The 25767-nt window shown below is 48.0% G+C and overlaps 1 protein-coding gene across 1 annotated transcript in view; it reads left to right on the plus strand.

The window, feature by feature from the left end:
* Positions 1-25767, plus strand: part of Fli1 (Fli-1 proto-oncogene, ETS transcription factor) — a 112878-nt gene that overhangs the window by 19230 nt on the left and 67881 nt on the right. The gene's annotated exons all lie outside the window — the stretch shown is intronic.

Here is a 25767-nt window from a genome sequence, read left to right on the forward strand (position 1 = left end):
TCCCTTTAGCCATTTTTATATTTGATAAAGAAAATTAGAGAGTAATGAAGAATATTTGAAAAGACTATTATCCTTGAAGGTATTATCAGACAGGTGCTTTACCGAGACCTAGAGTGACTGTTTAGACCCCTCTAATTAGACTAGCATATCTATAAACTTCAAGGGTAGGATAATTCAGGATAGTTGTCTTCTGCCGTAGAAGATTCCACCCTTGTTTCAGCTTACTGTATCTCCCAACTGGTAAAGTCAAGATTTTTCTGGGAACCAGAGTTCTAGAACATTCACTCACTGGCTTTGACAAGAGCCTCTCTTTGACGGGGCCTGGATCTCCCCTGCCTTAGGTTTCCTCAACTGCAGATCATGGAGATTCTGCCAATGATAATTTACCTCAAAGTGATGTTGTAATGAAGATGGCAGTAAAAGCATTTTGCAAGATCAAAAAAGAAAAAAAAAGGCTTCCTAGCAAGCATGAGGCATGCTATCTCTATCTACTGTTTGCTAGAATTTCAGAGGAAACTCTCTGATCTAAAAGTCTAAAGAGATACAAGACTGGCATTGGCTTTCAAGATCTTTTTGGAATTTCTGTGCTTTTTACCTCAGTATTATTTAAAACAACATTGGCAGAAAGACTCAGCAATGTTGTTGCTGATGGTGTGGTGTTGATGTTGGTGTGATGTTGATGTTGGTGTGGTGCTGATGTTGTGTGGAACTGATGTTGTGTGGTGTTGATGTTGGTGTGGAGCTGATGTTGTGTGGTGTTGATGTTGGTGTGGAGCTGTTGTGTGAAGCTGATGTGTGATTCTGATGTTGGTGTGGTGCTGATGCTGTGAGTTGCTGATGTTGATGTGCAGCTGATGTTGGTGGTGTTGATACGTGGACCTGATATTGGTGTAGAGTTGATGCTGTGTGGTGCTGATGTTTATTGTGTGGTATTAATATTGTATGATGCTGATGTTGGTGTGGTAATAATACTGTGTGTTGCTGATGGTGTGCAGCTGATGTTGGTGTGCAGCTGATGTTGGTGTGCAGCTGATGTCAGTGGTGCTGATGTTGATGTGGAGCTGATATTGGTGATGCTGATGTTGGTGTGGTTCTGGTGTTGATCTTGGTAGTGTTAGTGCTGGTGTGATGCTGAGCACAAAGAAGACTTCTAGCTCTACCTTCTCATCAAGGCTATATGGATTCCATCTATGATATGCATTTTCCCAGTGAGAGGAGCTGAGGTTCACAAAACTCAAGCAACTGACCAAAGAATTTGCAACTAGTAGGGGCTCTCTGATCCCAATGTCCTTGCTCACAACATGTGTGAAACAGTTTGAGCTTTTCAGAATAAGAGCTCTGAGTTGCTAAGTGATGAAACATATACTATTAATTATTCCTGCCTTGGAATACACGAGTGTTAACATTAGTGGGAGTTTATTTTTGCAATTCCTCTGGCCTTCTGGTGTTTCCACATTCCTTCACCCCTTTTCCTAACTGTATTGCTCTCTTGACGTTTGAAGAAAGGAGGAAAAACTATTTTCACAACTGTCCAAGTAGAAAATGACTTACACGAAACGTAGCGAGACCCACAGAGAAGGACTGGAACTGAGTTATGCCATTTACTGAAAAGCTGCCATGGAAGCCTTGTGGGTGTACCAGGACACTGCTTATGTTTCACCAACAGTGTCTTAAACCATCACCAGGGTCCCTTTACCTTCCCTAGCCCCCACCTATCTCATTCTGCTGCATGATCTAGTGAGAAAATAGCGCTTCTGGCTTCTTGCTGTGGAAACAATAGGTTTGGCCGGTGCCACTTTCATTTCCCCACTAGGGAATCTGAGAGATGACCTGATTGAATTCCACCCGCAAAGGTCATGCTTTGAATTCAAGGCTGGGGGGGTGGGGACAAAAGTGAAGAAAACATTTTGCACTGATATCCCATGTGTCCCGAGCACACTGGGGCCTCCTCTTGCTGCACTGCGGTCTGCTGATAAGGATAACATGGAGGGCAAGTGGCACATTTCCAGGACAAAGGAAAGTCTCTGATTTATTGTTTGAAAGAATCCACTGTCCACACAGGAGCAGGGTTAGTGAATGAGATGCTGACGAGAGAAAAGGCGAGGCTGTCTAGGGGTAGAGTGGGACAAGAAAGGCCCACCAGACTGCTTAGGAGTGCCATCTGGGGAGCATTTGCATGGTCAGGAGGTAGAAAAAGGTCACTGCAGTTGATGGTGTACAGAGGGCTTGAGAGTCAGCCCGTTAGACATGGAGGCTCATACTTGGTAGAAGAGCAAACCTGGTTCGCACAATGCAGCCCATTTAGGAGTCATAGCCAAAGCTCCAGGAGGTTTAGAGAAGTCCGTCTGGTTTTGACTTCAAATTCAAGACCTCTGCTCGCCCCGCCTCCTCCAAGTCAAAACGTCAGAAAGGGCCTGGTTTCCCTTTACAGAGTGCAAAATAAACAGACCCTCAAACAGTGGAGAGGGGCCCATTTCCCCAGCCCCTCATGCCAGAGCTGGAGGTGGGGGCCGTGGAAAGCAGCAGTTTTTCTTCTGTCTGGTTAGGATGTGGCCATTGATTTTCATTTTCTCCTACCTCTGTTTTCTAGAAGCCTGCCTGTGCGGAAGCACGGGAATAAGGGAGATCATGGGGCGCTCTTGCCAGACTTCAAAGGGTGTGGAGTTTTCAGTCTTGAGAGTTTGGGAAGGCGGTTCCAAGACTAAACGCTGTAGGGTGGGGGTTGAACCCACTCTCTGGGCCAGGATGGCAAACTCCAGCCTCCCGGCTGTGTTCTCCCAGCCTAGGAGAATGTCCAGCCCTGGGCATCTCCGGGTCAGCTGTGGTTAGCCTGGCCACAGGGCCCTGCATTCCTTTTGGTCTTAGCTGGGTTTGGGGTGGGTGTGACCAAGGGTTTACTCTGGAGAAAACGGAGACAAAGCGTCTAAATTGGGCAGAATCTTGAATCTAATGACTTGTTTACCATCGTGTGTGCTTTTTCCAGGGCAGGGAGGGGAAAGAGGACAGGGCGAGCGCTCACTGTGGGCATGGGCTCACTGTGGGCACTGGGCACACCGTTGTTTTGCATTCAGAAGGGGTAGGACAGGCAACCTCAGCACGGCAGCTAGGCACCCTTCTGGAAGCCATTGGCCAAGCAAAGAGGTGCACTGTGTAATTTTCCAAGGCGGGAAGAAGCGGTGAGACTTCTGCCTCTGCCCATGGTTCGGCTTCCGGGAAACAAACAGCTCTCCTCAAAGAAGGCCCAGCTCCACCACATGAAAGGCTTTGCTTCCTCCCACTTCAGCTTCGAGCCACCCAAGAGAGCACCCTCTTCACCCCTGCTCCAAGTGTAGCTCAAGCCCAAGGACCCAGTCAGGAATGAACACCTGTGATGTGGCTAAGGAACAGGTTCCTGGTCCCAAAATGGTCAGCAGAGGAGTCCAGCAGATCAATAGTGGTCCCTGCCACCCACCCCACCACCAATATTTTATTATTTTATTTTTTACTTAGTGTTTGCTAAGTGTAAAACACTAAAAAAAAAGTGTTCATCACAGTTAGGGGAATTGTTCTTACTAATTCTTGAAGTTCTCTTGTAGCTCAGGTATATAACTTCCAGGACACTTAGAGTTTACCCCCCCCCCCCAAGGGAAGAGTGAGGCTGGAGACACTAATGGACTATGCTGGGCGGCTGAGGAGGGTCCCTTCGCTTCTTTTGCTGGTCTATGAGGGGGCTTCTTACCATGAGTGCTCTCTGGTGCTGAAACTGAGACTTGGCGAGGTTAAACAGTTGCCTCGAGGTCATTTGGCTGCTCTGTGTGTCATGTCCTATCCCCTTTGCCCTCCATCTGAACATCTTGACAAAGTGAGACAGTAGTAACCCATGTGGGCCTCAACCTCCTCAAGCTGACAAGAGGGTGCCCTAGGATGCGGTCTACGGCCTCTCCTGAGTGGTTTCAACTGGGTGTGGTTGATTAGAAATTGAGCTTCAAAAGAATGAGGTCTAGCTCGTGAGGAGAGGAGCTCAGCTGCACCTGCTTTTTGTCCAAAAGTCCTCCAGATGTACCCATCGACTTCTAAAGTGGTGCTAGGGATTCAGGAGCGGCGTACATGGGAGCCCTCCAGCCTTTCTGTTTGGGAGACCTCACGGACAAGGGATCCCTAGGAAACTATATTTGCAATGGAGAAAGATCCAATTAAACACAGCACCAGTCACACTGAAATACATAACCCTACAATAGCTAGCATGTACTTTGAAAGTGCTAGCATGTCTGGGTACATCTGGATGCTGAGAGGTTGGCACTGGACAAAGAAGGCTACCCGATGGGATGGACTTGCATGGCTATTCTAGCTCCTGCCGTGCATGGACTGTGTGGCCTAAGCTTCCACAGTTACTCAAGCTGTGGGCAGGGGGGTGCAGACATTGTTCCCTAGACTATTCTGAGGTGCCCACAAAAGCTGGCATCTCCAACCCACTGGACTACCACGTCCCTTCCCTTTCCCTCCGCTGCCAGAATAGGACTAGCGGGAGGACCAGGTCTGTGCGGGAAGGAGGGGGTGGCAGGATTCCCACTCGTTTCCTGCACCTGGAGGCAAGAATAGAGGCCATTCTTCTGATGACTTATTGTTGAGCGCTTTTGTTTGCTTTGTTTTGCCCTTCTGAAAAGAAGCTTCCATATTTTTCAAATTGCAATCGTCTCTCTCCGCTGTTCACCCAGCTCACTACCTTGCGCCTGGCTGCTAGCTGGGTAGATGTCGGTGAATGGCAGCAGACTGTATTTACTTAGCCCTGCCCAGCTAGCTCCTCAACAGCACGATGCAGCCAGAGCAGAGCAGCTGAGGGTCGACTCAGTGGAAAATCCAGCAGCGCAGATGTGAATCCAAATTGGGCTGAAAAACCTCCTGAGATCAGGCTTTCTTGAACTTCCTGCTTTTAGCTTACCCAGTGTGTTCAACATAAACGAACTTTCGGTATTTTGAAACTTCCGTTTCTGATCTCAGAACCTGGAAGTAGAGAGCTGTTGTGAACATTTCCACAAATTTTGTCATGGTTCTTCTGGAAACCGAGTTGAACCCAGTAATTACGGAGCTTTAGAACTCGCTACTACCCAAGCAGCCTGCCTGTGTTGCTGGGAGGAGGGAGAATGGCACTTTGCTCCAAAACGGTTGGGGTTGGAGACCTTTGGGACAGTGTTTAGATGCTGGTCCTATCACGTCCAGCATGTGATTTAGTATCTCAGAGCATTGGTTCTTCATCAGTTAGGTGAAGAAAATATAGTGTCTCATGACATGATCAAGACCAAGTATTGCGAGTGCTTTATTTTCTCATGTATGTGCATATGTATATATGTAAACACACACACATTTCTATAGATACTAAATACACATGCATATATTAAATATTTGTCAGCTGATCTATAGCTTGAATACCTTTCTTAGGACTGTCTGGTTGCCAGTTTCTGATACTGTGGTATTTAGGAGCTGTGAAATCTAAGCGGTGGTATGGCTTCCATCTGTACTGAGAGCACAGGGGTAGGGAGATCAGCTAGTGACAACCGAGACTCATGTAAACTGTGCAAGCAGAATCCCATCTGCACTGGCCCTTGCTCTTGGGGAATAATGCGGGCAGACAGGAGAGCTGGAAAGCCAGGTGCTTTAACAGGATCCTCAACAGTCACCAACCGAAATGAGCAGGAGCTGTGAGGGACGAGGAGGAGGAAAGAGGCAAAGGCAGACACTGGGAAGGAAGGTGAAGTTCACTCTGGGTATGCTGGACCCAGAGTATCTTGGCTTACTTAAAAACAAACAAGCAAACAAACTCATTAATTGTGTTGCTTATCTTAAAGAAGTTTCTAAAAAATAATTATTTCCAAAATACAATCTCACTGCTTTAAATTTTGTATGCAATTTGAAAAGCAAACAAAACCACAACAGAAAAATGTAAAAAAAATATTCTTGTAACCCAGATAACAATCTATTAATGTTTTTGGTGTATTTCCTAACAATCTCCTCAATGCAAATATATAGACATACATGTCTAATTTTAATATATTCAGAATCAACTACTTTGAAATCTCTTGTTTTCTTATTGTGGACGTTTTCCTGTATCACTGAATATTATCCCGTGTCACGATTACTGATAGTTGTGCAATTAAACTATAAAGTTAATAGGTAAAGGTTCTGAGGTTTTGTTTTGTTTTTCTTTTGTAGTACCTGGGGAACCCAGGTCTTTAGCATACTAGGCAATCACTCCATGAGGAGCTACATCCTAGTCGACTTTTGAGTGGCATGTATTGTCCTGGCTATTCTGGCTTCTGGACCTCGGATAGAATGCTGAAGCCAAGCTAGACATCTTGATATTTTGTTTTAATATTCGGTGTAGGCTCTAAAACCCATTCTCGTGACCTGTAGAAAAGGTGACGTTATAGAAGTCACAAAGTCCCCTAGAGTCATAAAACCAGAAACCCTGGACAAGGCAGACTGGGCCTTAGCTCACCTCCTTGTGTTTCTTAATGCAGCCCAGATGGAAGCTGGGCTGAGAGCAGACTGGGGACCAGCCTGCTGGACTTGATCTGATAGTGTCAGGACACAGCATCTCCGAACTGCCTGCTACCAGGAGGCCTCTATGCATAGGCGGCTTGATTAATACCTATCTGCGGAGAGCAACGCCTAATTACAGAAGACTTGATCTTTGCCTGTCCTTGTCAGGCTCCCAATCCCTGCACCGTGACTCCTGCAAAACTTTCATCTCAGGGCAGCTGCCTGCCACTCTTCTGCCCCTCCCACCAACCGGGTCAGCAGGCTCCTTGTCAGAAAGAGGCCAGGCCTCTCCGCCCTCTCTGTGTGTGGCGAGGGTATGGAAGGTAGCTTTCTGAGGACTCTTTGTCTAGTGAACCGGCCAGCAAGACCTCTGTGTAGCAGAAGCCCCCTCAGGTTCCCCTGCCCTTCCCCCTCCACCAGGGATGGCAGCCCTGAATTCTCTTCCAGCCCCGTCTAACCAGAGAGGCTGGAAGCTCCTGGTGGCCCCTGCAAAACCTGGATTCCTGGTGAGCCAGGTCTGAGGTTGTGAGTGGAATTCTCTGTGAGGTCCTTAAGACTGACAACGCTGTATGTTTGCCCTACAAGAAGGCTGGCAGAGCTCTGTAACTCTAAAGCTTCCATTCTTGCTGCTCTCTCGGCTCTGGCTCTTCATTAGAGCATCCGCTCATCCTTCTGGTGCATACTCAGGGCCGCCTGTTCTTCTCCCTGTACTAGAATGTGAGGAGAGAATGGGGGGTAAGATAGACACGGTTTACATTTCTGCTCCCATGGGAGATAAAAAGACTAAAAAGAAAAGCAATTCCGAATGGAAGACTCTATAATGGGAATCATAGGGGAAATGCCTGCCAAGTTATCAAAGACGCTTGACACCCTTTGCTTTATGTCTCAAATTACTACCAGCCTCCAGAAAGGTTCAGGCCGGTGGTTCAGCTGCCAAGCTGCAGCGAGAGCAACTCTATATAACAAGTCGGTTATGGGCGGCCGAGCGTGCCTAGCCCCAGCACTTGGCCCCCTAGACTCTTGTGGTCAGGGAGTTCCTAAAGGAACTCAAACCTTTTGGGGCTGGGATCTGTTTACTCTCAGCATACTGGGATTTCCTGTTTCTAAGAAAATGGGGTTAGATGCTCAGCTGCATGAACCAAACATGTTGATGGAAATGAATCTGAAACTCACAGGCTCCTGGCTCTCTGGAAGCTTGTGTTTGGGAAGAAGGGTGACTGGGTGACTTTCTTTTCAAAGAGTAGCGTGGGTGGGTGGGTATGGGTGTGTGCTCACGCGCATGTCTGCAAGGCCAGAAGAGGGTAACGGATCCTCTAGATCTGGAGTTATAAACAGTTGTCGTGAGCCACTTGATGTGGGCGCTGGAAGAGAACTTGGGTCCTCTGGAAATACACAAATGCTCTTCCCTGATGAGCCACCTCTCCTGCTCCCATCTGGGTGACTTTCTAACTGTTGGCTCATTTAGAGAAAACCAGTTAGCTCGCTCAAGTCAAATACTGCCAACTGAAGGGCCCATCTGTCTTTGGCTTCCTGTCTTAGGAATAGGTCCACCAAAGTGATGGCAGCCCCCACTGAGGAGGTCTAGAGTCAGAGATTCCTTGTTCTAATGTAGATGGGGCAGGTATATCAAGATGCCCTGAAAGACCCATTGCCCAGAGTCCATCACCAGCTCCCACCTGCCCGAAACCTCACCATAGCCTTCTTCCTTTGAGCACCAGGAAACTTGTTACTCTTGACATGATTGCATGGTATCTGATATTTAACATTTGATCTTCACCCAGCAAGGTTCTGTGGCAAATGTTGGTATAGTATGGGAGAGAGGAGGAGAAAAAGCAGGGGAAAATATTGCCCTGGGTCAGAAAACTCCTCTGAGACACCTGAACCAGAGGAGGAGGAGGGCAAGAGAAAGGTGCTCAGGTGGGAAATAGGGCAGCATGGTGATCTCATACAGATACCTCACTCGAACGGCAGGGTTTATATAGCCAGAAGGCTGGCCACCTCCAAGTGGAGATGTCTGCTTAGATTCTAGTGACAATAACTCTGATTTCCAAAGAGAAATTTGACATTTTTTTAAAAAAGCAGTTCTGAGCCAAGAGTTTTGCATGGCTTCCACAGGGAAGTGTGACTCTGTGGTCAAAACTGTATAAATTGTCAGACCTTTGCTTTATAACAAGAACTGTAGGGACTGGGGAAACATCTCAACAGTTGAGTGCGCTTGTTGCTCTTACAGAGGATCTGGTTTCAGTCCACAGCACCTTCATGATGGCTTACATTCATCTGCAACTCCGGTTCCAGGGGCTCTGACACCCTCTTCTCACCTCCACAGGCACCAGGCTCGCAAGTAGAGTTCATACATGCAAGCAGGCAAAAACACTCATATACATAAATACAAATAAAGAGATCTTTAAAAGAATTTTTAGACAAGATTGTAACCTTTGAGATGGTAACTCATATTGCTAGCCCAGGAGCTACATGGCAGCTGAGGGACAAAACCCATCGCTGGAGGATGAGGGAGGAATAGTGAATGGGCAGAAAGGCGATGCTATAGGGCTGTCCAACACAACCACTGACTTTGTATTCTTCATCTATACCAAGGCCTAGGAGCCATGGAGAGGGGATATTTCTAAAGAGTTAGAAGTATCCATGTCAGGTTTCAGTAACAAAGTATCCTGGACTGGTTGGCTTATGAACAATGAACATTGCTTTTCAGTTTCTGGTGAAAGCCACCCTCCTCCTGTCTGTAGACTACTGGAGCCTCCGTATCTTCACATAATGGAAACAAGGCACATGCTGTCATTCTGTCTATGAGGGTCTTCTTCCCGTCAAATAATCCTTCCACCATCTGCCCTCCTCACACTGTAACACCGAGGGTGAGGGTTTAGCATGAATTTAGAGGGGACCACAAACATTTACCAAAGCATTTTGGTGGTCCCCAAATCGAAAACAATGGCAGGACAGTAGCAAAGAACACAGCAAGTGAGGCCCGGAAAGTGTAATCAGGGCCATTGAAAATAATTCAGAGGAACAGGAAAATCCCCATCGGCTTTGATTCATGTAAGAGGACTTTGTGGAGGAGGGCACAGACATCACACTGCATGTTATGAACCAAGGCCTTGGCCAACCTGGCTGCCCAGGAATGTAGGGAATGATGGCAGAGATGTTTCAGGACTGGAACATTTTTTAAATGTTTTCCTGGTGCCATAAGTATGCTGTGCCATAGAAGGTGACCATGTGGTCCAGAGTGGGAAGAAAGGTTCAGAAATCCCCTTCTTGGGATCTGGAATAGGTAACAGATCCCATGCATCCTTCAACACTTCTAATGTCAAATGTCAACTGAGCACCTGCTATTTCTATGAAGTGGGCAGCACTGGTGATGTCGGTTGAGCATGAGACTTTCTCCTGGCCTTTGATGGACTCGTTTCTTGCAGACAATGGGCAACTGTCATGCTAAAAGCACCAATGTGTTCATAATGGTATTGGGAAGCATCACAAGAGGCCGTCAAAGGAATGAGTGCCTATATAGGGAAGGACCGGGGTGAGCATAGCCTCCGGAAGAGGTGCCCATGGAACTGGTGTTGCAAATGACCTAGGATTTGGGGAAGAGTCAGCACTAAGGAGAGGAATCAGCACATGTGGACGCAAGAACAAGGAAAGGGCATTCCGTATCAGTGAGAGTGACCTTAGTGGAGAAGTGGGGTAACAGCTTGTGGCCTGACCCCAAAGAGCCTTTGGCATAGGGTATGGAGAATTCGCATCTCTGATGTGTGGCAGGAAAATTAGTGCATGTTTTGATAAGAGGAAAACCAATATCATATTCAGTTCAGCTAAATAAGCTTTGAAGGGCGCCTACTGCATAGAGAGCGTTCTGTGTTAGGTAGTTATGAGGTTGGCTTATTCAAAGAAAAAAAAAATCTATCTCAAGCCCGCAGGGGCTCCAATCACCTTGGAGGGACGGGTGGTGAGAAAGGTGGAGGGGAGACTGGAGGACAGACAAGTGACAGGAGATTGGGATGGGTGGGGGATTCTAGGAGACAGGCAAAGGAAGTGGAGATGGTTTGGCCCCACCCTCTCAGGTCTGATCGGTGGCTACACCTTCTCTGTTCTCCTTTCCTTTCCCTGGAGGCAGCACCGATCCTTCTTCATATCAATGGCAAAAGTGCCATTTCCAGTTCCAGACAGCCAGGGCTTCAGGCTGGAATGCCAGAAAGGAGAGGCACACTACCACCACCGTGCTTGGCTTACAGGGGTCTGCTGGCAGTTCTCCATGCCATGCCTGGGGTGTGACACCAGGCTCCAGCTCTCCTTGTTCTCGTGGCTCTTATAAAAACTGAAATTAATGGCCAGAAATGCAGGCAGCATGGGAGGGGGAGGGGAAGACCAGACTGCTATTTTTTTTTTTTTTCCTGGATTCGGTTTGTTTCTGGTTTCTGTTCTTACCTCAAGCCTGTGTTCGGCTAACTACTCATGGTTGGGTATGCAAAAATGAGTCACAAAAATGAGGCTCCAACAGGATCCCTGTGTCATGCGCCAGATCACTCAGGGTCTTCTGGACCTTGGCTTCTCCTGCCCCATGAACACCCTGTGGGTTATGCCCGCCCATACACACACATTCAACAGGACCTGCTAGCTGTGAGACACTGCAGGTCAGAAATGAAGGGCCTGGCCATTGGCATTTCACCTGTTACCTCCCAGGCAGCCACTTAGGCCAGTGAAACTCATTTCGTCGAAGTCACTCTGATCCACAGATCTCAAGTGTGCCCATCTGAGGCCCGGCGGAGAAGTAGAGCACCGTCATCACGGGTGGCATCTCACTTTCCTGAGCTAGGCTGGGGCAGAGACCTTCAGGATGGACGAAAGGCTGCTTAGAAAGACATCTTATTGTCCCCTCTATCGGCTCACTCTCTTTCTCTCTTCCCCTCCCTCCTTCTCTCTCTTTGACTGAATTGCCTCAGGGCCGGTGGTGGTTTCAAAACTAGCAGCTGCAAACTTATGAAGGAAAAAAAAAAAAACTGAAACCACAAACCCTGTCTTGTGAAAACCGTGTGCCAGTCTAAAAGTGGCGGTCCGTGTGGGGGGAGCCTGTTAACGTTCAGGACACAGAAGGAGGCAACATGGCACCTAGCTGGTTCTGTAGGGTAGAGAGGAGTTAGTCCATATTCTAGGCATGGGGGAGTAGGGCCCCAAGGACAACACTGGAAAGGGGAGGAGGAGGTCTGGCCAGGAGCTGGGATGCTCAGCAGTGGCTCTGACTAGGGCTGAGCTCTCTGAAGCAAGCTCTCAGATGCAAAACAGAGCAGCTGCAACTACCACATTGCTGCCCTCTTCATCCAGGAGAGCGGAGGCCCAGCCTCCCCACCTAAATCACCTGGGGCTGCTGAACCATGCCCTGCAGATATAACTGCTGGCTCACTCCCGGGCCAGACCTCTCCTCTCTCCACCGGTGCCCACTGTACTCACCTACATATTTACACTTCTAAAACACCTGCAGTGAGATGGAAACTTACCTCTGCAGACCTCACCCCAGCTACCCCATCAAGCATTTCAACTCCCAAGTCACCCCGAAGGAGTAGGGAGGGGGGGGATGCAGTGGGAAACACCCTCTTAGAAAGAACAGGTCCTGTGTGTACCCAAGCAGGGTCAAGGAAGTCCTCCAAGTTTTCTTCTAATATGAAGGCTGGAGACGCCTGCGCCTGGGCCATTTCTCCTTCTGCTTATTCTTTATGCCATGGGTATCTGTAGCAAGTACAGAACAGATATTTGAGTCATCTGACCAGGTCAAGAGCTTCCCAGCTCTGAATAGGAAGCCTGCGGACAGACACAGCCCTAGCCAGGTGACTCTGTACACAGATCTTGCGCGACTGTAGTAGGCGGAACCGATGAATGAAGGTCAAAATTCACCCCAACGGTAGAAAACGAGACAAAAGCAATCTGGAGTGAATTTGAATTCATTATTAGAATAAAAGCAAAGTGAGCGAACTGATCAACACTGGGTGGGGTTAATGAGAGAAAGCTTCAAGGAGGAAGTAAGTTTTGAGTAGAGGTTGAAGGAGGGGAGGGACCACGGCTGGGGCAGAGGGAAGAGGAAGTGTGTACTGTGGGGGAGGTAGGATATGTCTTTGGGAAGGGTGCTGTGCCTACCCGGTAGCCCTGGGAGTTGTGTCCCACTGGATAGTCCCGTTTGGAGTTGGTGTCGATGGACTGGGGCAGGTTTTCAAGGAAGAGTCTCGTTTGCTATGGCCAGCTGGAGTGTGTATAGGAGCAAGGCCACAGACTTTGGAGAGAGCGGACCCCGTAGCGAGTGAAGTCCAAATTCGTCTCTGACCGGTGCCGCTTATAATCTGGTCAACCTCCCAGGTCTCACCTCCGTGAGCTAGAAAATGAGCAAATCATTTCATAAGGCTCTGGCGAGGATGAAACTCGAGGCGATAACGGATACAAAGCATTCAGTCCCTTGCCTGAGAAAGAGCGGCCCCTGAATGCGTGGTGGCTGGGACAACAGATGTTGGAAGTCAGAGACTAGAAGAGAGCTAGGTAAAACAGCGTCAAGGCCTCCAAAGGAAGAGTGTGTGGCTCTGGCAAGCCTAGATACTGAGCTCAGCAGTTCAGTTCCCATCCCAGTGGGTTCCTGTGACGAAGTCAGCTAAGATCCGCACCCAACTCAAAGGCTGGGTCTAATTCGTGCTTGCCTGGAGAGGTGAACCTCAACCTCAGGGGCTAGCCTGCTCCAGACTGAGGCCTCAACACCCAGAGTTGGAGAGTGGCTCCACACTAGATGGGATTAATGAGAAGCAGGAATTTCCAGCCACAGGTGCCAATAAGTGCTTAACAGCCCCCTATTTGGATTTATGTAATGTTCACCTATTTCCATGGCGCAAATGGTTCCTCTGTGACTGATGTCAGGCTACGGGTATGATGGCCCTGGGAAGAGATGCTCTCTGAGCTCTCTTGGGTCCCCCACACCCCTACATCCAGTGGTTCCCATCCCTGAAGCTGGTTGCAACTCAACCCTAGAGCAGGTTGGGCTCCAGTTCTCTAAGCCCAGGCTTCCTTTACTTTGTTTCTGTGGCAGAGCAGCAACTGAAGGGGGAAGGGAGATGAGGCATTCCTACTTTCTCCTCTGTCCCTGTGCTGGGCAGAAGTAAAGCTTCCCTCCCAGGACCCACTTCCCCTCCGTCCAGTTCCAGACTGATGAGCAAGTTCATTTTCCTCATGAGCTAAAACAAAACAAGACCAAACAAGAAGGTGGTACTCCAGTCAGCCCCCTGCGGAGTCCAGCGTTAGGATGAATCGGAAGGGCAGGCCTGAATACAGGCGATGGAGTCTCAGGGTTGGCCAGCACACTTCCTCCACGGAGGTAGATACCGTGGCTCCTGTCCCGCTTGCCCCTGCGAAGGAGGCAGCTAGGGCTCAACCACACCTGGGCCCAGGTGAGCTGACCAGGCATCACACTCACTAATTCCCTTTACTGCGCTAGCAGGGAGAGTTATAGCTTCATCGGGTCAATCGCAACTCTTCATTCAGCCATGGAAAGGCGGGATGCCGATGGTCTTGGCGGTCCTCTATGCTCCCTTGCTCTGCAGGTGAGGGTGCCGAGGCCACAGGGCAAGCTCTCGGGCATATGACCCCTAGAGATGGCTCTCTCTTTCTCTCTCCTGCCGCCGCTGTGCAGTGCTCCGCGTGTTCACACTGACATTTTGTTCATATCGTTTCTTCTGTAACTGCTGTGGCTTCTGTGGGAATAAGTCCCTCCCATTCCCCTACTCCCCCCCCCCCCCAGCAAGTTCTGCACCTCCTCTCTCTTGTGCAGAGTTCTGGGCATACTTGTGGACTAGCTGACGATCCAGTTCTGCTTCAGTTCAGCAGGAAAGGAAGGGATGGGAAATAACAGAATTGGAGTGAACACCCAGGCAGTTCTGGGGTAGAATATCCTCCTTCAAGTATGGAGAAGAGCGTGTCCTCGCTGCCCTCTACACTAACAGACATCACCAACTTTACCAAGTTAGCCTGCAATGCCTCCATTATAACAGGGGGATATGACAAGCTATAGAAACTAGCCACTTTCTGCTGATCCCCTAATAGTCATCCGGAGCTTGCCTGCTAGAGTTGCTGGCCACCAAGCCCCAGGATGAAGGAAATGATAGGAGCCTACAACTTCCCACAACCTCTTCTCCAACCACCAGAGAACACACCCTTTAGCATCGTGGACTTCCCTTAGTACTTGGGTCCTTGCAGTGAGGACATGGCTGCCTGGGAACCTCATGGCTCATGGGGAGTGGAAAGGAACTCTCCTAAATCCTACTAGACAGTATTATGAATTTCCTCCACAGGGAACCTTATGTGCCGGTACATCAGGACCCCAACCCAGCTCTGCTAGGGGACCGTTAGGCTCCACAGTTCAAAGAAAATAAGAATGTAGGCGAGGGGTTGACTAACCTAAGGACCGGAAAGGAGCTTGTTCTATGTCTAAACAATGAGCCCATGTTCCCGGCAGGTCAGGTGTCCTGCTCTGTCTCCCAGGTGGGAGGGACGAACTGCTGGCTGCTCTCCTCTCACGGCCCTGAGTTTAGGAACAGGATTTCCTCTGCACGTTGTCAAAAAACAGATAAAATCTTAATCTCAGGCACACACAGCCGCAGGCCTTGGGCCTTGCCAGTGTGTGCTCAGCTTTCAGAAGTGAGACTGAACAATGGCTTGGGGAGGAAAAGGATCAAGGTGGAGGCCAGTGCAATATGTGGGCTTCCCATGGAAGACACAAGGCTGTCCAGAGGTTCCAAAACGCACGTGGGGCTCAGAAAAACGTGGGTCTCCTTTTACTGCCTTTGGCTTCCTTGTACCGGGTATAAGATGCACTGGCACCTTATCAAGTACCAGCTTTGCCTTTGTCTTCTTGTATGTGTATCTGGGGGATGTTTGCACATGTGTGTAGGCATGCTCACCTGCAAGGGTGTGTGAGTTTCAGAGGTTAGCATCTGGAATCTTACCTTTGCCTCGATCCATCTTAGTTTCTGAGACACAATTTCTTATTGAACCTGGAGCTTGGCTGCTGGTATAACCACTGCCTAGCCCTATGAATTCTGACTGGGTCCACCCAGGTGATCACCGCCACTCCTGGCCTTTGCATGGGTACTAGGGTTTGGATTCAGGTCCTCATATTTACACAGCAAACAGTTTATTCACTGAGCCATCCGTCTCCTGCCACTGCCCCCAACCCTGTACCTTAAAGTGTCTAAACAGAGGCTTTCCACTATACTTTTCCAAATGGGTTCTTGGGATGAGTTTGGCTGGCAGAACTCAAGAGGTAAAAATGTTTCAATCTCGTTCTCCAGGATGTTTGTGCTAAGAGCTTGCCTGTTTTTTTTCCAAAATGTATCCTATGTCTTTTCAGAGTAGGAAGAACCAAGAATTTTTAGAAGCCCCATTTATTAAGTGGTATTTTATCAGAGAGTTTGCTGCACAGAATTTCAACCCAGCACCTAGTTGAAGGAGTCAGCCGATCAAGTTAGCATGAGAAACGTTAGGATTGAAATCCAGACGCATTTTCCACAGAATCCCTTCATCACTAACTGCGTTATGATGCCCTTGCTGTGTGGGCACTGTGCTGCCTGCTGGTCTCTACTCGCAGTCTCTCGTCCTCACAATCCCATAGTCCTGGGAAAAGGGAGATCTTAAAGAGGACTCCTGAGTTGTCCGGTTGACCAGTATGCTTGTGCCCACCAAAGCTTGGGTGTCCACCTCCATGGGTTCAGCTCTTCCTCAGTGGCACCATTTTTAAGACTTGTGTCTGGGCTTGTTTAGTAGAAAGCAGGGCCCGGTAACCAGCATAACTGAAGCTATGGGCCAATGTAGAAGACATGCATCAGGTCCGAGGGTGCTGATTGATTCACTGGCTTCCACGGCAGCAAAGAAAGGCTCTGTACTCGGGACAGATCTGACTCAGAGGACACAGGTTGTCCTTTCCTTCAGATGGTATCCTTGAGAACAAATGGTTCTGAGCCACTGAGTTCTTAATTTCCATGGGTTTTCTGTCACCTCTGCCTAGGGCAGGACCTTGGAACAGCCAGTCCAAGGGGTGTATAACAGATACACCATGAAGGGGTAGATGGATTAATTTGTCAGGGGAGTTCAATAGGGAAAAGCAAGATCTAATTAACGCTCGGGGGGGCTCAGTTTGTAGAATGAATGGTTTCTCCAGGAGTGCTGTGTTGACGGGCTCAACCTGCATTTTCCTGTGGCCATTTCCCTTTCCCTATGAACCTCTATTGAAGGTATCCAGAAATCCCTTGCAGAAGAAAGTTCACGAGTCCTGTCACATGAAAATGAAGACGCCAAGGAGGGTGCAATGATCCTCTTCCCTCTCAAGGGAGAAATCCATTATATAAGTGTTTCTGGGGGAAAGAGGCCTTGGTGGGGGAGGGGGGGTGGAGAGGATGTCATGTCCTTTCCAATGCAAGAAGCTCATCATAATCTGTGCAAAACAGCACCTTTGGATAAACACAATGTGGCTATATATACCCCTGGCCATTTCCTGTTGCTCTTGCAGCTTGTGAAGGCTTGAAGGTAGGGTTAGACTGTGACCATAAGCCACATGGTGACATGCACATTAGCCCATGCCCTCTGCTTCCTGTACTGCACACCCTGGGGCCAGACTAATGCTTGTGCTTCCCTGGAGGGAGTCCCGAGAGCTAATTGTGAGGGTCACAAGTGTGCCAACCCCTCCCCTGTGCCCAAACTGCCTGGCTGCAGAGAGATAAAGAAGGGAGCCAGCGTGCCTGTCTTGACGGTCGGCTTGTGTAAAGTTTCCACCACAAAACAAAAGGTCAAGTAGGAAAGCGTAGCTAGCAAAGCAAGCAGTCATCTACTTTGTATTAAAGGGGCAGGCTCAGGAGAAAATTCTCACAGCGGAGTTATGCGGGGGAAAAAAAAATCGCTTGGCAAAACTGAAGTTCCCAGCCACGTGCTAGAAACCCATCACGCTAGAAGGGGCAGCTGTGTTTTTACTTCAGTGTCTCCTCTCATCTTGGGATTTCAGAATGTTTCAGTAGACATCTCAGAGTGTAATTTTGGAGTAGAAAAGGGTAGGTGGCAAGTGGGACTTCCACCTACTGAACAGTGACATAGAGACACTAACGCCTGTCCAGAAGCTGAGAGACAGATGGAGGTAGCCATCTCCTTTCTCCTCAGCCAGTCACTAACACGTTATTCCTGACCTCCCTTCTTTCTCACTTGGGAGATCTGAGGTATCACGTAGAACAATGCAGGCCTTTGCTTTTCTGCAACACTGACGGTAGGACCCAGGGCCTTGAGTATCCTAGGCTGGCGCTCTACCCCTGAGCTTTGCGCCCAAGCAGAACCATAGATCCTGAACAAGCTTTTCAGGAAATCCTGATTCCCACACAGAACTATTGTCGAAGTCACATCGGTCGGTAAAGTGCTGGCCTCGCAAGCACAAGGACTTAGGTTCCATATCTAGAACTGCCACAAAGCAGTCAGGTATGGCGGCATGTGAGTGACGCCAATGTCCTAAGGGCAGAGACAGATAGATGTCTGGGACCTACAGGGTGAGAGACCCTGTCTCAGGTACATGGAGTGCACCTGAAGACTGGCCACGCAAACACTGTGTAGTTATTCATTTACAGGATAAATGGCTACAGAGCATTGTCTATGGCCTAGGCATGGTCCCAGGGATGGTTCTGCCATCATAGAGCTAAATGTGATGGGAGAGAGACATAGAAATACATGTCTTATCATGATATACATTACACGTGATATGATATCCACGAAGGAGCTGCAGGCTGGGTGTCATTTAGTTTGGAGGTTTCAGAAAAGTCCCCCTGAGGACAAGACATTCACACATAAACGCCTAAGATGAAGGGAGGAATATGCTTCATTGCTTCCAACACATAACCAAAGCAAGTTATGATTCTAAGAATCGATTAGCTAGCAAAAAGGAAAATCCAGTGACCTCCTGGGTGTGTGAGGTTGGTTTGACGGACCACGTTTCCTATTCCTAAGAGTTAGAGAGATTTCTGACAGAAACAGTGACTAACAACAAGACCTGGGCAGGTAGAGTCCATCAGTGACTGGTCATGCTGCTTTCTGAGAAACTGCAATGTTGCTTCCCAATGTGACTGAGGTAACTGCAGGAGTTTTAATGAATAGGGGATTCGGAGGGAAAGTTGACGAGATCTCTTTACCTTGGCCTTTGTCAGGTGCGTGGCCATGCTAATGCGTGTGTGTGTGTGTGTCGCTGCTTGCAGAAAGATGAGTGGCCCTATGGCCACCAGCATTTTCCTAATCAGTCTGACTGTTCTTCCACTGATTGTCTACAGCTTATTCGGTAGCTCTGAAACTTCCACATGCAAAACTCATTTGGGAGGAAAAACAAACAAACAAACATTAATTCTACTTTTCCAGGACCAAAGTGTCTCAGTCACTTGATCTGGAGTGTTTCAGGCTTCTGCATCCGTAAGCACCGTAAGTGACTTCAATGCAGTCAGCCTAGGAAACAGGCACAGGTCTAGAGGGACAACAGTGACACACGGTGTCTCAGTCACTCTGCATGGTTCTGTCATTTGAGGGGCTTTGTGGTTGCTTATTGTTTGGGGATTTCTCTAGTTCCTTTGAATTTTGTTACCCTGAGTGAACATGGCCAAATGTTGATCCAGACAAGATGAAAAATAATGGCAATAATATTCAGATCTGAATTCGTTGGGTATCAGAGGTCAAGCTACAAAGATGACTTTTGGATACAGCAGGTGGAAAGATCATGGTGGTAGAAGATGTTCTGCACGAAAAATTCCCAAAGCTGTGCAAATTCAAGATCAAGTAGGCTTTTTATCTGATGCCCTTATCTTTATTTGTCTAAGTAACCAAATCTCTTTAGTCTGCGGCTCCTTTTCCTTTTTTTTCAAAGGTGGCCAGAAAAACATTCAATCTCTCTCTCTCTCTCTCTCTCTCTCTCTCTCTCTCTCTCTCTCTCTCTCCCTCCCTCCCTCCCCCCCTCCCTCTGCTTGTCTGTCTCTGTCTGCCCTTCTCTCTGTCTCTCTCTCTCTCCTCTCTCCCCCCTCTCTCTCTGTCCTGTGTGTATCTCTCTCTGTCTCTTTCTCTTTGGGCTCATATCCCCCCACATCATGATCTATCATCAGAATGAAAGAAGGCTCAAATAAAATGGCTCTCTCCAGAGACGAGTCAGCTTGCACATGCTTCTATCTGGCCTGCCATCAGCACACTGAGGAGGGTGACAGAGCACATGATGGTGACTAGGGTTGGCTGCTGGAGATGCAGAAAGCTTATACTGAAAACACCTCTGTAACCACACATGGAGAAAACTGTTGAAAACATTGCCAGATGCTTGACTTGGTTTAAAGACAGTCTTAGCGCCAGGAGTGGCATGGTGGAAGAGAGACAGAACAAGGCAGCTGGGAGAAGAACTGTGTTATTCTGCACATTAAAGAGTCCTGCCTCAGGCAGAACAGTCAGTGCAAATGATTAGAGTTAGTCCAACTTGTGCAGACGCAGGGTCCGTGGTTAGAGTAAAAGACATGGCTTAGCTTGACTATCGTGCACAATTGAACCTGCTTAGGAGTGCAGGAAGGTTTTGACAGAGCCGGGATGAGGAGCAGGACTGGAGCCTTTCTTCAAAGATAGCTGCAAGCGAGATACATTCTTCCTTGTGACCTAGGCGGCCGACACCATGTTTTGCTTGGTTTGCACCAATGCCCTGGCTCGCGGTCACTTGCTCTTGGTGGCCAGTTTCATTTCCTGGTTTTGAGAAAATGGCAGTGAGGCCCATTGCTTTGGCACGCTGTCACTGAAGGAAGTGTGCAGTTTGGAAATGTCAAAGCCAGCAGGCTTATGTCCAGTGCATGCCATCAATCAGCAAAAGCCTCTGGACCCCTAATGAGCCTACTACAAGTTCAAACAGCAAAGAATGGGAAGATAAAGATCTTGCCTTAAAACTGCCCACGCTAACCAAAGGGCGAGATCAAAAGGGAAAGAAAAGTCACATCTATGTGAGAGCGCTAATGTATTTGTGGCCACTGTGCTCGAGGACCAAGAATGCATCAGAGAGCATCTGGCCCCCACGGGAAGGGCCTGGTAGCTGCAGTCCAGAGTGGTGCGTTTTCCCTATTCCATTGCCAGTTCTTGACCTTGAATGAGATCCTTAGTCTGTCAGAACCTTTGTTTCTTCACCCACAAGGAGGTGTGGGGGAATGTACCTATCCCCATTTCTGGTTTACTAGAGTGATCATTTTATAGGTACAGGGAGGCTCCTGTTAGGTAAGTCCTGGATGAAGTAGCCCACAAATTTCTCTTGTCGCTGCTCTCTGAGCTGGGTAGAAAGAAGGAAATATAGAGAGTATATCTTCTGCCATTGCCATTAAAGAGAGAGACCGAGACCACAAGTGGGAGTCACACAGGCCAGACTCTTTCTGGTTCCTCCCTGGGTAGCTAACTTCCTCTCGAGTGACACCCAGGTAACGGTGACTAGCCTATGCACTGAAACGGTCAAGGTGAGCACATCGCTTTGAAAATGCGAGACATCTAAGAAAGCAATGTACTTCCCGGGATGTTGGCATTCAGCCCGACTCTCTGGGAAGCTGACCCTCAACCTGGAAGCACTTTGAGACTGTGAAGTTTCTGGAATTGCATAAAGGCTCAGCTCAATGCTAAAGAGTTATCCCAATTAACTGAGTGGCTGGGCATCTTGGCAGGAAGGAAGGCAAACACACAAGGAAGCCTTGATACTCTTTGTGAATGGGGCTCCTAGTGGCCAAATGACTAGGGGTGGGCATTTAGGGAGAATGTGTGATTTTTTTTTCCTTAAAGATAATTTCCCCCAGATCTTTTGGCACCTTCTTTTACCTTAGACAACAAGCCCTCTGAGACATTCAGATTCCTGAGACAAAACAGTCTGAAGAATGAGAAGTTTTTCACATGATCATTCAAGAGTCTCAGGCTCTGGGAGGTAGTTTCATTTCATCTTAGAGAAGAATAGGACAACATTTGAAGCTTGCACCTGGAATTCAGGGTGGTTGGTCCTGTATCCCGATGCTCAGCCCTCCCTGTGGGATCCAGAGACCAAACTTGGGCATTGTCACTGAGACTGGCTATCCAGGGTGGCAGTGAGTCCTCTTTAAACTCTTCACCTAACCCCACTAAACAGGAAACACAAGCTATTAGAGCTGAACACACAGCCACTCCCAGGGTCCCCAGCTCCCTGCCCCACACAGTCAAGCACATTGTACTTTGTTTCTCTGTCTGCCAAGTTGCACACACTCATTGAAAAATACACAAGATCGTCAAAACTCATTAGGAAGGGAACAGGGAGTAGCCCCTACTCTGGTGCCTTTCAAAGCTTCCCCTGGAAGAGAAATGTGCGCCCCTGAACCACAGCTTTGGGTGCTAGTAGGAGCCATGGGACTTAGGAATGCCTAGAGGTCATAAATGAAAGCTGTACTGACCGTAGGCTTGTCACACCTGAAATTTCACCTGGTGACTCGATATCTCGAGTCAGTGTTGATCACTTGAGCAACACTGGTTGAGAATATAGGAACTTGGAAAGATTACTGCGCTTGTATCCAATGCAGAAAGGCCAGGCACATGCCTAGTATAGATAAAAATGCCCCCAACTGCAAAAAAAAAAAAAAAAAAAAAAAAAGAAAGAAAGAAATCTCAAATCTTGAACTAGACACAGCTACAGGATGCCAGTAAACTCTGTTGCTTATTAGCTCTCCAAGACAAGAACTCTGTAAACGCTGTTTATGCGAACGGTCAGTGGGAAACTGTCTCAAATGCTAGAGGAGTAGATGGCTGTTGTGTTATCTGTGCACACTTTCTGTTAGAAGAACATTTGCATGAGCTGAGTATTTATAGCACAGGTTTAGTAGCTTTCAAAATACACTGTTATTTGTTTCTGTGTATGCAAGTGGGGGGTCATAAACAAGAGGACCCCCCATCCCTCTGCACCCCCAGCTGGTGCCCCAAAGGAAGCATTACCCACCAACCTCAGGACGAGGCTGTCTCCCTAGCCAGACATTCTCCAAAAGTATAGGTTTATGTAATTAGAGGAGTCTGGTTACCTTTTGAAACTCAGGAGACGTCTTTTTGCGTTAGATTTAACTCTTCAGTGGGTCTGACCATCTGAAATCCCTTCCCAGACCGAGTTACTAAATCCGCAAAGCTGCTCAGAGATGGTGGTTTACGTCCTGAGTGGGAGTCTGAGGGAAGGCAGCTAATACAGGAGAGAGACAAGGGGCCTGGCGTTCTGCTCACGCTGTGGATTGTTTATCTCGCTCACGTGAAGCTTTGGGGGCCCATCCCCAGCACTGCATAGAAACCAGCTCATGCCTATCATTTCCAGCACTCAGGAGGTAGGGGCAGGAAGCAAGGAGATCTGAAATTCAAGGTCATTCCTGACTATGCAGTGAGCTGCAGGCCAGTCTAGTCTACAAAAGATCCTATAGAGAGTGGTGGAGTTTAGGAGACTAAGAGGAGAGGCCTGGGCGCCCACTTGATTCCACCCTCTCATTTGTGAAATGTTCACGTTCTTTGGCTCCCCTAAAAACATTAATGCACCCACCTTCACTGGCGCTGATAAAGTATGGAGCCCAAATTTAGGCTTGACCAAAGGACTCGTTTTGCCTTTCTCCATAGATGACTTGCCCCAGGCCAGAGCACAAACTTTTGGCAGCATGATATTCTTCTCTTCTGTCCAAATCTGAGAAGTTCAGTGAGCCAGCCGCAGTACCACACACTTGTATTCGCAATCAGTTGGGGGAGTATGATGCTTTGAGTGTATGAGTTGGATCAACCTGAGCAACACAGGGAGACCCTGTCTCCAGAAAAGAGAAACAAATAGGAAAGCAAGCAAGCAAACAAACCAAAAGTACCTAAACTAAAGCAAACACCAAGGGCTGTGGATGTAACTCAATAGTATAGTATACATGAAGTTCCAGATTTAATGCCAAGCGCCACTGAAAAGAAATACAGGAACTTAATCCATCAGTGAGAATCTAACCCTTCCTTCCAAACCATGAGCATATCTTTGAACATTCCTGTTTTCCATATTTTCATTTTTTTAAAATTTGTGAGTATGTGCATGTGCATTTGTGCATGTGGGTGGGTGTGCATGTGTGTGTGTGTGTGTGTGTGTGTGTGTGTGTATGCAGTGTATGGGGATGCATCTCATACATATGTGTGAGTGGGAAGACTGGAGGTCAACGTCTTACTTACTTGACTATACTATCTATACCTTATCATTTAAGAGAGTGTCTTACTGAATGTATTACTAGTGATTGGGCAGTGACCTCTAGGGACCCATCCGTCTCTGCTCTATTGCCCCTTCCCTAGGGTAATAGAAACTTTTAATGGCTTCTGTGGGTTTAAACTCAGATTCCTAAGTTTTACTGACTGAGCTAGCCCTTTACCCATAAAATTAATTTAAAAAATAAGTAAAACACACACACACACACACACATTCTTGTAAGAGTCAGAGGGATTGAGGGAAAGCCTTGCTGACCAACCGTAATTCCCAACTTTCCCATGCTGCTACAGGACTCTGTCAAGGGCATATTGAGGAACTTAAAATGACTCCCTTGAACCATAACTCCCATTCTCGCCTCCAGACACTTTCTTTCAGGCCAGTCCCAGGCCCTTTGGCCATCATGCTTGTGAAGTTTACCGTCTACTCTATCCGAATGCCATGGGTTCCTGTAGCTTATTTTACATACAATCGAGAACTCAGCCATCAGAACTAGAATCAGCTTTATCAAAACTTCCCTGGAGATAATCTATCACCTTTATGGATATATATATATAGTCACCCGTGTTTCTTTCAGTTAGGTTCTCACGTCAGCACACTGGACATTGGGGCCGAGAGGGATGAGCGAGGCTACCCAAGCTCTACCATTGGGCTTCTCGCCTTAGTCTTCCATTGTGGCAACTTTTACATGAACCTTGATGCTGTCGTAGCCTAATTCTCAGAGAACTCATTTAGGTTATTCTCTCACAGGGGATCAGACGCTTGCTTCCTTGCCTTCTTTTCCATCCATCCTCCTGCCTAGGCGACATAGCTCTCATTTATAGAAGGAGAACTTGAGATTCTGAGAAATGATGCCGATTAAACAGCCCACAGTCCATCAGAAATCAGAGATCCAGACTCAGTACTCTTCCCACCAGCACATGACACCATCAGCATCTGCTTCTTCCTAACTGCGTCCCCCTCAAGAAATCAAATGGAGCTGGTGCACTGAGATGCAGGGCAGCTGAAGGTCATTACTCAGGATGCACAGCTCAGATAACCCGCTATCTGCCTCCATCCACGGCTGCCAGCTTCTCCCAAGTGCTTCCAGGTGGTCCGCTGAAGTTCAAGGCCACTCTCACTTCTAGTAATCTAATTGCCCAGCCTCTGCACAGGATAGCCCAGCAGCGCCTATTCAGAAACTGGGAAGGTCTGGTTTGTACTCCAGGCACCCCACGTCTAGATGTGTAGCGCTGAGGATTGTAAACCATCTGTCCTGCCTGCATTAGGGAGTTGTCATGAGGGTCAGATAATGCCAAGACTGTAAAAGCACTTTGAGCAACAGCGAAAGGCTATATCATTGTTGTCAGTGTTTGACTCTGGTATTTTATGTCCATGATTGAAAAGACTTCATCCCCGGATGTCCATACCAAAACCAAAGACCAAAAACCCACAAAACAAAACAATAACGACAAAATAAATAAAGCAAAGCCTCGGCAGTAACTTGCTTTCAAGTCCTGTCTGACAGTATCCGCGCTTTCCAGTGTACAAACTGGAGCAAAACAAAAAGAAAAAGGCAGCAGCCCGTGCCACTTGGTTTTGCATTTTCCCTGCTGATCTCTGATTAGAGTCTCTCTTGCCTGCAAGAGCAGAGAGAACCTCAAAAGATTGTGTTTGCTGCGGATAAGCACCAACTCAACGCTTATCAGCATTTATCTCCTGCAAACTCACTCTCTGGAGGCTTCAAAGGCAGGGGAGAGCACACACACAGCCTCACTCTGAAAGACGCACCAGCTCTTGCTGGGTTTCCAGCTACAGGTGTAGCCCAAGAGCCCTTACCCCACTTCTTCCCAGCTAGGTCCCCAACTGGGGTCCCTCGCTCCCCTCCCGGGAAAAAGAAGATGTGGGAGTTTGGCTTTATGTTTGGGGATGGACTGAGGAAGCAAATTTGAAAGAGCTAAGAAAGTAGGGGAGTTCTGCCTATGCACTCTGCGCCCCCACCCTTACTT

The sequence above is a fragment of the Alexandromys fortis genome, unplaced genomic scaffold (genome assembly GCF_014885135.2).
Source record: "Alexandromys fortis isolate MF-2015 unplaced genomic scaffold, M_Fortis_MF-2015_v1.1 scaffold_168, whole genome shotgun sequence".
In the NCBI taxonomy this organism is placed as follows: Eukaryota; Metazoa; Chordata; class Mammalia; order Rodentia; family Cricetidae; genus Alexandromys; species Alexandromys fortis.